The 12,071-nt window shown below is 46.7% G+C and overlaps 1 pseudogene; it reads left to right on the plus strand.

Annotated features, from left to right (window-relative positions):
- The first annotated feature begins 2,831 nt into the window (after positions 1–2,831).
- On the plus strand, positions 2,832–11,819 carry LOC146172626 (uncharacterized; annotated as a pseudogene).
- The last annotated feature ends 252 nt before the right edge of the window (positions 11,820–12,071 follow it).

Below are 12,071 nucleotides of genomic sequence, written 5' to 3' on the forward strand. Positions count from 1 at the left end.
GTTGACGAAGCGGCCCACAGAAGGAACCGACAGTTTCTTGAAAATGCGCCTCCTGGTAGAGGCCTTGCGACAAAAAGAGGGCAGCGAAATGCTAGGTAATCGATTTGCGGGTGTCCGCGGGTTTTGAAGACGTCGTACCGTCCGCAAACGTGACGCTCTCCACGCGCGTTCGCCTGTTACTGCGCTGGCCAACGGCTCGAGCATGTCCAAGGTCCGCGGCATCCTCAAGCGGCACGTTTGCTGGTCCCGCTAAGAGTGATGCGCGAGGACTGTCTTCGAGGATGCGGTGATAACGCGCGCGCAGCGTCTCGAGATATCGCGAACGTAAGCGTTTCGCCGCCCCGTACGATGCGCATACGGCGCAGAACGTCATTCAGCATGGTCGTCATGCCGACACGCCGCGCCTTCCCCGCACTCACAAGAACATCGCGCCAGCGTGTTTTCAGCGCGTCCCAGGTAACAGGTGTTATGTCACTAACTGCTGCCACAGATAAGCACAACTCTCGGCGTATATCAGTGAAACACTGTTCATCGCGTAGTACCGCTGCATCCATGCGCCACATCAGGGGGCTGTTTGCACGGCACAGGGCGCAGAGTAACCGGGAAGTGATGACTTAGTTTAAGGCCTGGTGGGAAAGGCAATACCTCGCACTGTAGCAAGTCAGGTGCCATGGCGGAGGGGATGTAAACTCGCTCTATTCGGCTTGCGCTCTGGCCCCAGACTCGTGTTGCCTCGAAATTGTCTCTTTGAAGAGTGCCCCACGCGTCCTCTAAGCGTAATGATCGCACTAGTTTTCCAAGTTCTTTCGCGTGGTAATTGGAGGCGCCCTGACCAGGCTCCCTGATGTCGCGCATTGTGTCTAAAACACAATTGAAATCCCCGAGCAGAAAGTGGGGCACGTCGTCGAGAAAGTATGTCATGATGGATCGAAAGAACTCGTTTGTCAGACTACGCGTGACTGGCGCGTACACGTTGACAAAACGAGTCTTGCGGCCATCCAGAAAAATGTAAACGACAATCACGCGCCCATCTATGCCATATGTACAATGAGCAGGTGGGAGCTTGCAGCTGACTAGGCCGAGCACTTAACGAGACTACATGACGTCGGAAAGTTTGAAGTTGTCAAGTCGTTTTTCACTGGAGCTGGAAAAGTGAAATAAGAGTCAACCTTATAGTGCTCTTTGATGTTGAGTCAGGTAAGCTACACCCAGGCCACGCAGGCAAGTTCATACGGCTTGGTTAAAGCGGGGCTGTGTATGTCGGACGGTAACCTACCCCTATTGCAAAAACCAGCGTCTCCAGTGCGAAACCAGTACGATTTCCGCGCTGGTTTTGCACTGGATCTGCTGGGTACGCTGGAGGTCTGCGATATTCACTGGAACAGTAACGGGAAGACACTGGTTGCACTGGTGCGATGGAAGAAAAACGCTGGTATTAGCTTTTTGACGCTGGGTGGGTCGCTGGCATCCGCGATGCACTGGGATAAGCGCTGTATGTGCACTGGAGCCGCACTGGTCCCAGTGTCCCAGTATAGGCGGTGCGGCCAGCGGCGTCACCCGGAGTAGCATCTCCTCAGGGGCCAACAGGGCAACAGCGTACTCGCAATCGACTATCGGGGCGCATATGAAAAATATGGTTCAAGCAAGCGCTTTTTGCTTCGAAGGCGTTGCGCATTTGTAAGAAAACAAAGGCAGTGTCTTTTTTTCTAGAGTTTCCATGTTTCGATAGGTCGTTTCGATCGTTTCGAGAGAGACCATGACCGCCGCGCCTCTATCTCATGACACACTGACGATTAACGCACAACTAAAGCTGGAATTGAATAATGTGGGCTACCAAGCATAACAAACTTCACAGCTGATTTTAAGGGCACTCTAACACAATGATTACCACAAAAATGTTAAATGCGGGCTCAATCGCAGGCGATCGTAGCCTGCACCACGGCCCAGTATAAACAGCAGAAAGAAAAACTAAAACGAGGAAGAGAGTAGTTTACCGAGCGATGGGCCCATAAGAGAAAAAACAACAACACACAGCGCTTGTAATGCATAATATTTGGCGTGTTTCTCAAACTTTTGCGCTCCTTCTTACTCTGCGTATGAAGCAGCCGAGCCCTCTGTCATCGCAACGCTTCCCGAAATGTTTACATACAAATAAGGTTTATAGTTACTCGCAATATAGGGTCATCGCTGCGGCACTTGCCGGTATTGAAGCTTGGTCGCACTTTTTTCTTTGAAGGTTTGTACTAAAGCTCCGTGTTCAGCGAAAATTACGCCCACGGTAGCAGAGCACCACCGAAGAGCCGGCGTTGGTAAATTTGCCAGCGATGTCAAACTCCACATGTTAAAATGATTCCAGTGCACAAAATAGCGCGCAAAGGCACCCAGAACATCATTTGCAAGTGCTGAGAGCAGACAGCAAGCTCCAATGATCAAGAAGTTGTAATTGTTAGAGCGGTAGCGATAACCTGTAGACTGCGAAACATAAAGTCCCAACCTTATAAATGCGGGTCATGACATAAAATGCACAAATGTTTCGAAGAAATCCAGTTCTCGGCGTGTATCCAATGCAAACATTGGATCTGTCAGTTTTTCAAAAATGGGACTTGTTCAAACAGGAAACCAAAAACTTAGCAATTGAAGCCTCTGCAAGAATCGCGTTCCTAAAGAGACACCACCTTCGTGAGCTTGGGCGCACTCTAACTGAGCTACATGAGCTAGAGAGGGTTAGCCCGGGTGCCTATGTTGAAGAAATTAATAACGTAAAGGCAGAGCTTCAACAAATTGCGACGGAAAGATACAAGGGGGCCCGAATAAGATCTAGGACTCGAAGGTTTCTTGACGAGCAACCTTCACGTCGGGCCCTCAGTGATGAAAGAGAGAATGCTCTTACGAAGGAAATATTGGAAATTCAGTATGGTGGTTGCACATATAGTGATGCTCCTAGTATTCTTGCTGCTTTCTATGATTATTATCGAAAGCTGTTCGGCAGTTGTAAAGATCCAAATCAGGGTTTCGATTATAATTCCTTACTTGAGAACTTTCCTCGACTAGACGATGAGAAATGTGCTGTAGTAGAGGGACCCATCACTTTGGAAGAAATTAAATCAGCCATTTCAGACCTTCAGAACCAGAAATCTCCTGGCCCAGATGGTATTACTAGCGAATTTTATAAAACATTTTCGCCTTGCCTAATGCCTGTTTTGATGGAAGTATTCCAAGCATCTTATGATGTGGGTTTCCTGCCTCCCACTTTCTATTCAGGCCACACAATATTAATACCCAAAAGCAAAGATACTAATCGGTTGAAAACTGTTGAAGGATATCGTCCAATTTCCCTCTGTAATGTTGATTACAAAATTTTTGCCAAGGTCCTTTGTTCTCGTTTGCACCTGGTTATCATGGACTTGATAGGTTCGCATCAGGTGTGTGGTATCAGAGGGCGCAGTATTCAAACACACATCCATATTGCACGTTCAGTAATCGAGACAGTATCAGATGAGACAGGCCAAGTAGCTCTGATTCAAATTGACCTGGCGAAGGCGTTTGATAAAGTTCGGCACAATTTCTTGTTCGCGGTCTTGGAGAATGCAAACATTGGTGACGTTTTGCTCAAAGGCATAAGGCTGTGCTATATGAACTCGTATACAAGACTAATTGTTAATCAGGAGCTAACGAAACCAATACCACTGGAATCATCTGTTCGTCAAGGATGGCCACTGTCTCCACTGTTGTTTGGCTTATATCTGGAACCCCTCTGTCTCAGTGTAATTAACAGTGCAGCCATCCGTGGTTTCTCTCTGGCTCAATGTGAAGTTAAGATTTTAGCTTACGCGGACGATATCGCCCTCTTTTGTTCTGACGAAAAGAGTGTACTTGAACACTTGGCTGAACAGTTCTGCGATGTATCAGGCGCGGCCCTTAATTTCGATAAATCCAAAGGTTTTTGGTTGGGACACTGGGGCACTAGACCAAGCCAGTTTGGAGGCATATGCTGGGACTGTAGTCCTCTTCAGTACCTAGGGGTTCCGCTGCACCAAGTTCGTAACAGCGCAGCCTACTGGGATTCACAAATCGTGCCTATGCGGCGACAAACGCAGGCTTGGATGGGTAGGGAACTCTCAGTGTTTGCTAGGGCACAGGTCTATAACATATTTTTGTTTGCAAAGCTTGCGTATGTCCTTCAAGTCCTGCATTGTGCGAGGAGCAAAGTACAAGTTATACACAGAATATTTGCAACATTTGTGTGGCGCTCTCAATGGGAGCCCATGCGGCGTGACAACTTGTTTCTTCCCTTAGAGTCTGGTGGAGTTTGCCTTGTTCACTTGTTTGTGCATCAACTTGTCTCCCGTTTTTTCTTTTTCAAATCGGCAAACCATCCGTTTCTTGTAACTGTGCTCATAAGGCGCCTTAGTCCACATTTGCCTTACTTATTCGCACCAACTGGGCAGGCTCGTGAGGGGCATTTATGGATACTCCTTAAGGAGGTTGCTGACACTTTCAATTTTCTCACTGTGCGTTTCTCTGTAGATTACCTGTATAGCCTCTCGAGAAAGCAGATGACCCAGGCTCTCACTGAGTCTGTTCCCTACACCGTTGTATCGGCAGCCTTATCTGGGGTTTTAGGACACCACTGTTCTAAAGCGTGTTAGCCAAATGTGCATTCAGGCAGCTGCAAAAACCTTCATTTTCAAATTACATACAGCGACGTTGCCTGTCAAGACATTTCTTCACAATAAGGAGATGTTTGTGCCCTGGTCGGTAAATTGTCGTCTCTGTAACGTGCCTGAGACAATTGAGCATTGCTTTATTCTGTGCCGTGATGCTATGTGTTTTTGGGACATACTACAAAGAACTCTTAAAAAGGACATTGAAATTACGCCTTATACAATTAGATTTTTGCCTCCTGACAAAAACTCTGTCGTGCCTTACGATCTATTTGTGTTGATGGGACTGTTCAGCCTTTGGAAAAGCCGCATGATCGACAGGCATGCAGAGCCACCAAGATCGTCGAAATCCGTGTTTCGGGAGCAGTGTGCTTTGGTGAGAAGTGTATATGCTGCACGTGAAGAACCTCCAAACTGGATGCCGTATCTAGACGCATGTGTATGTCTCCCAGACTTTTGATGTTCTAATGATTGTGCATTGTCGGGCTGAGGATATGACGGGCTCGTATTAAGCAGCCCGGTAACTTTAGACATGGACATGTTTAAGTAAGTGGAGTTGTTCCTTTTTACGGAAGTTTTTCCATGCAATAAAGAAAAAAAAATTCACGGCGTGGCCAAGTGGTTAGCGTGCTGAGCTACGGGTTAGTATGTGCCTAGGGACTGAGTTCGAAGCGCGTTTGGTGCTGTCATTTTTTTTTTCTTTATTTTACTCAGTTTTTAGGTTTTTTTTATGGACCTAACTTGTTTCGTTACTTTTTACTTTTTAATTTCTATCCCACGCCTTTTTTTCTCCGGGCGAACAGTGCCGCCAGTGCAAAGCGTCAGTATGCCGCGTTCCAGTGCGCCCAGTTTCCAGCGTCATACTGGGACCATAATCAGGTATGGCGCTGGGGCGCTGGGACCAGTGGCACTGGTTTTTGCAATAGGGACGACCGGTAGCTGGAGGACGTAATTACTTTGTACTGTACCTAATCAATATGCATGATATATTAGAGGCAGGAATTTGGGGATTGATAAATGGTAAATAAGCGAGCAAAGACTACATGCACGCAGCCCTTGATGGCGGAGCTTAAGTGTACTCACAGCTGTTGTTCACAAAGTAGACTAGTCATTGTCATAGGTACATCATTACAAAGTTTAATTAATTTTGAAATTCTTTCAAAATATAGTAGAGTGCAAGCAGTAAACGAACCAAGAAGGCAGGCGCCATGAAGCATCGCCTTGTACTAAGCTTGTACGGAAGCTTACACTAAGTGGACTCTGGCATTTCAAACTCTACCTATGTCTACATTCCTCTCATGACTAACTTGGGCAACGATATGAGATAGACTCTAAACCATGTGGGGCTATCTTGATATGGAATGGTGTGCATTGTTGTATGTTCTGAAGCTGCACATGGAATATGCGTAATCTCCCTCGTGGAGGGATCCGTTTAATTTAAACCACCGACGTTGCACAGAACCAGGGTATATTTGCTTTTTGTTCCCATAAAAATTCTCTACCACTGCAAGAATTTGACCGATGATCTTGGGGTCAGCTAGCAGCCGAACGCCAAAGCTACAGAGCCACCGCTGCGGCTACATGTGCTTCCCCTAGAGAAAAATCCCATATCGCGACAAACGGGATTGAACCGCTCCTGTATTATCCCGTATAAATTTCATTCCGGTGTGACCAGTCCTGTACGAAGCTTACTCGGGTTTATTTCGGACAGGTCATGTCCGGTATGAGTTTGAATCCGGACGGTACGGTCCGGTATAGAGTTAATACAGGGCGGACCATTTCCATTATGCATCTCATACATGACATCCCAGTCCGGTATGGATATGAAATGGCGGACCAGTCCTGTATTGACCTCATACACAAGACAGGCCACGTCAGGTTTAACAGAAACCGGACAAACCCGATATGAATGAAACTGATACGGGACAGAGTATTTTCGCTTCTCAACACAATTCGGGCGGATCGTGAAGCTCAACCAGGATGACCACGTCGGAACATGTCTTTGTGCTAAATAAACATGAAACCATACATATTATACGTTACAACTTTTCTGTATATGTGGAGTACGCGTTTTTTCTCAAATACCTAGAAGATAAGAAGATGGGTGCGCTAGCAAGTACACAAACGCATCGCGTTTTGCTTTTGCGTGTGCAACAGTCGCTACAGCTTGTACGAACTTGCGGTGCATCTTCATATCTGCGACTGAAGATCTGCCACCTTCAACGCGAAAGTGCAAGCAAGAACGTAGTGTTTCGTTAGCGAGGATGAAATACGCTCGAGAATAAATGAAACATATCGCTGACAATCGAAATATGCACAGGTCAGCCGGACATTGGGAGTCGCTTCCTCGAGTGTTTACGTACGCAAAACACTTGGTCAGAAGTAAGTTCATTGATGTAGCGGCTCCGCTGGCAGCAGGTGAAGCTAAAACAAGTAGTATTACAAGAGTTGGTGCACCGCATATATCTATATGTAGCAAAATTGCGCGCGTTCGAAGACGATGACAAAACACATAAGCACTAGTAAATTGTGACATCCCGAGGTTTGTCTGCAAGAAAGCGATACATTGTAAAGATGCGGGACACGGATAACCCTGCGTGATAGCCCGGAAAAAGATTCAGCGTGTTTGAATGGCGATCGTTCAATTACAACCACAAATTCTACAGGCTACAAAAATACACAAACTACGAAAGAGCAGTGTAGACTACATAAGCAGAAATATAACCGCTGCCTCCGTATGCTTCCGTGGTGTAGGGGTTAAAGTGCGTGCTTGCTGACCGAGAAGACCGAAGTCTAAAAAACGCGCAAATTTTTTTCTTTTCCATTTTTCTGTCTTTTTATTCTTTTTTTTTTCCTTTTCAAATATTATTGTATTATTCTGTAGCTCTGCATGATTTTTGCAGCCTGGCGTCCAGTTTTTCTTGTGAAACAAAGGCCGCGGACTATACAGGAATTTTTGAAATGAGAGCTCCGCGCGGTTTAATTTCGGTTAAGCCTGTATCAATTAACCAAAAACCGGACGAACGTGTCATTTCCGGAACTGATACCGGGCAGAGTTTTTCCACTTCTGAACAGAAGCCGGGCCGATCGATGAAACGCAACCAGAATGACCATGCCAGACACGCCAGCGCACTAAATAAGCATGATACCAAACATATAGAACTATTCTCTATACGAAGACACGCATTGTTTCACAAATACCTCGAAAATACGAAGCCGTTGAAGTGTGCACTAGGAAGCATGTACGCGCGTCGCGTTGCTTTTGGGCGTGCAACAGTCACTGCAGCTCGTACGATCTTGCGGTGCGTCTTCATATCTGCGACTGAAGATCTGCCACCTTCAACACGAAAGTGGAAGCACGAACGTATCGTTTCGCTAGCAATGACAAAAAACTGCTCGATATAAAATAAACAAACATCGCTGACCATCGAAAGACGCGCAGATAGCCGCGCACCGGGCGACGCGTTCTCGAATGTTTACGTATTGAGACCGCTCATTGGAAGTGTATTCATTGACGTCGCGGCTCCACTCGTAGCACGTCAAGCTGAAACGCCCTGTATTAAAAGTATTTAGTGCACCGGATATCTCTGTATGTAGGAAAACTTACAAGCGTTCGTAGACGATGAAAAACACATCAGCACTAGAAAATTATATCTTGAGGTTTGCCTGCAATAAAGCGACGCATTATAAAAATACGAGACATTCGTAAACCATCGTGATAGCCTGGAAAAAGATTCAGCGTGTTTAAAGGGCGATCAGTGAATTACGGCCATCAACTCTACAGCGAAAAAAATATACGAAGTACGAAAAAGGAAAATTAGCTACACATACTGAATAACAACCATTGTAACTCTAAACCACTGTATACAGAGTAGTGAAGAAGACGAAGACGCTGTTCAAAGCGGTTGCGTTTCGCGATGTTCTCAACTCAAAGGCTTCAATCGGCCTCTGGACGAGGTACTGCTCAGGCTAATGCCAGCAGCAATGAATACCGGATTGTTTTGCCCCGTCTCCCAGCAGGTAAGCTGGTCGCTGACTCCGTTTTCTTGCATGCGGACCTTGCCCGACGCCCGTACCGGGCACAAGACTTCAGAGACTCCCGTCAGAATGTTGTGGACCTCAAGGAAATTAGTTCAATTGGCCAATTTCAAATGTCTCATGTATGGATGGTCACCTGCAAGTCTGCACAATCGAAAGAGAAATTGGTGGCTTGCGGTGATCTTGTCGTTAAGAGCCGCCGTTGTGTCGTTGTGGACCCAGAACCAAAACGTGGTGAAATTGAATCTTCTGTGGCTTCCCGAACGCTTGGAAGATGCCTTCATACGTGAGGCACTACAGGCGTACGGGAAGGTGACTTCCATTTCGACGGAAAATTTTAAAGTGGCGGACATGGAAGATTTGAGAACGCTGAACCGGGATGATGTTGTGTCTCTCGCTGAAGGAGTCGGCGTTGGCGACGTCCCGCATGCACTGACTATTTGTGGTATACAGAGCCTTGTTTTAATACCAGGGAGGCCACCGCTCTGCCTCCGATGCACCCGTGTTGACCACATCCGTAGGCACTGCCGTACTCCGCATTGTGACGACTGCCGACGGTTCGGTCACACCGTAGAAGAGTGCATCGTTACCTATGCGTACAAGTTGCGGCATTGTGTGCGGCCACCGGAAGACGTCATACAAGAGCATATTATGGACGCCACAGAAGTGCTTGACGCGGCTGGTGTCCTCTCAGTTGCTACTGTGGACACGGCTACCACAGCTAATACAACGGTTGTTCCTCAAGGTGACTCCAAGGAAAGTAAGACGCTGCTTCGATATGAGACGCCGAATCCGGCACATGATAAGGAGCCTGCCACCTGTTCTAATGCTGCCAAAGATACCGCCCCGGTTACTCCAGCCACGGAGGTCAACGCCGAGGAAGAGCTTGCAGGTCAGCCCACTCTACCTGCAGCTGAGGCCGTCCCTCTTGTTGAAGAGCATCTTCATCAGCGCAAGAGAAAATGCGCATCTGACGCGAGTGAAAATGATGATCTGGTAAGCGTGAAGCATCGCCGCCGCCGGCGCACGTCAAAACACAAGGGGAAGTGCCAACGTTCGCGTTCCCGCAGTCGTGGTGGAGGTCCGGAGGCGACGTCGCCGTCTCCGGAGAGACAAATGCAAGCCTAGTTAGTCCTTGTGTGGTCACCATGGCGACCTCTGAGGAGCTAGTGTTTGCAACGCTGAATGTGCGTGTGTGTTGTGTATCTTCTCTTGTGTTTGTGTTTGTTGCGCCACATTTCTGAATACGATGCAGCACCAACTTGCCCCTCAAGCCGTTATTTTGGAACGTGGGAGGCTTTAGGTCTCATCAGAAGCAGGTGGAACTTCGTCGACTTTTCAGCAGCAGGCGGCTTGATTTTGTCGCCGTCCAGGAAACGAAGATTGAGTGAGCAGGACACAGAGAGGGCACTAGGACCCTTTTTGTCTGATTACAATGTTATTGTGACGCATGCTATTGGTTTTTCGGCGGGTAGCTTCCTATTTCTGCGAAGGGCTCTCCCTTATTCTGGGTTATCTTACTATACTGACTCTGATGGGCGGCTAATGAGTTGTGATTTTTTGCTCCACGGGAAGCCATGAAGACTTATCAACATTTATGCTTTTAATAGTGCAGCTGAGCGTGTTGATACGTTTGAAGCCATGACTAACCTCCTAGATTGTGATAAGAATGTTGTGCTAATGGGAGACTAATTGTGTATGTTGCATGAATTATCGTGCTGGGCCTAGTGTACACAGATACAGAAGTGGCGAAGTGTTGTCGCGTGTTATAGATGATTCAGGACTCATTGATACAGGGGCCTCATGTCATGCAACTCCACTATTCACGCATATCCAGGGGAGGTCCCACGCGCGCCTAGACAAGATTTCTGTTTCTTCCACGCTGATTTCCCGTGATTTGTTGTGTGAAACTGTAGCGGTTTCGTTTTCAGATCATTGTGTGGTGGTTTCTCGGCTCGGGAGAACTTACTGTTCAAAATTTAGGCCGCAATGGGAGCTTTAGAAGCTAAATTCTTCACTTGTAAATGATCAGGCGTTTGCCTTTCGGATACGCTCCCAGCTACAAGTGTGTTTGACAGGTGCCATGCCAATATTTGCTGCATGGGAGCTGTTTAAACAGGAGGTGCGGATATATCTATTGAAATTGCGTCTGTTAGGTCATTTTACAGGAAATTACAAGAGAGGACATTGCATAAGAGTTTGTATTACCTCTATGAATTAGAATGTGAGGCACCTGGAGTATATTTAGACGAAATTGCTAGGGTAAAGTGTGACTTACAAAAACAGGACGCTGCAAGATACATGGGGCGCCCGAGTTCCATCTCGTACAAATCGTGCATTGCACCCTGAAACCCCTACGCGACAAGCTCTATTTGATGAGCACCGTAATGCTACGGCCAAATTGATACCGGGAATGATGTCCAATGGCACCCTAGTAAAGAAAACGTGTGACAAATCTCTGTGTTTGTGAGCTATTACACGACACTGTTCAGTGACGCTTCTGCTACTTCTAATTCGGATCTACTAGCTAACTTTAAAGCTCTTATAACGCCTTTATCAGATGAAGACTGTGCTCTTATCAATGGCCCTTTCACGTTGGAAGAAATAGAGCACGCACTTGACCAATTACCCCTCTCCAAAACATTTGGCCCTGATGGCATATCGTGCGGGTTTTACAAAACTTTTAAACTTTTGCTGAGCCCTATCTTGCTGCAGATCTTCGCTTTAGGTTTCGATGTGGGGTTCCTTCCTCAGTCCTTTACTAGGAAACACACAGTCTTAATTCCAAAGAGTACGGATAAAGAAAAATTGCTCTCAGTCGATGGCTATAGGCCAATCACGTTGGCAAATGTGGACTACAAAATTTTTGCAAAAGTTCTATCGAATCGTTTACAGTATGCCATGACGGTTCTCATTGGCCCTCATCAGACGTGTGGCTTGAGTGGACACTCCATACAAAATAACATGCATATTGCACGTACAATTATCGAATATTACTTTGGCTTTTATGAGCAGCTTGCTCTACTCCAGATTGACCTTGCGAAGGCATTTGATCGTGTCGGCATTCGTTTCTATTTTCTCTTCTCGAGCGTGCAAATGATGAATGAACTGTACTGAAAGGGGTACAACTTTGTTACGACAACTGTTCCACTCGCTTGATTGTTAACGGTGATCTCTCAAAGCCTGTGCCAATTCGATCGTCCGTGAAGCAGGGTTGACCTATGTCACTGCTGCTCTTTGCCCTCTACCTAGAACCACTTTGTTTGAGTGTACTGCAAAACCACAGTATCCATGGTTATGTTGCCTTCAGTAACAAAGTGAAAGGGCTTGCGTACGCCGACGATTTGGCGTTTTTCTGCACAGAAAAAC

Source organism: Amblyomma maculatum, unplaced genomic scaffold (genome assembly GCF_055883805.1).
Source record: "Amblyomma maculatum isolate TAMU_Amacu unplaced genomic scaffold, ASM5588380v1 scaffold_12, whole genome shotgun sequence".
NCBI lineage: Eukaryota > Metazoa > Arthropoda > Arachnida > Ixodida > Ixodidae > Amblyomma > Amblyomma maculatum.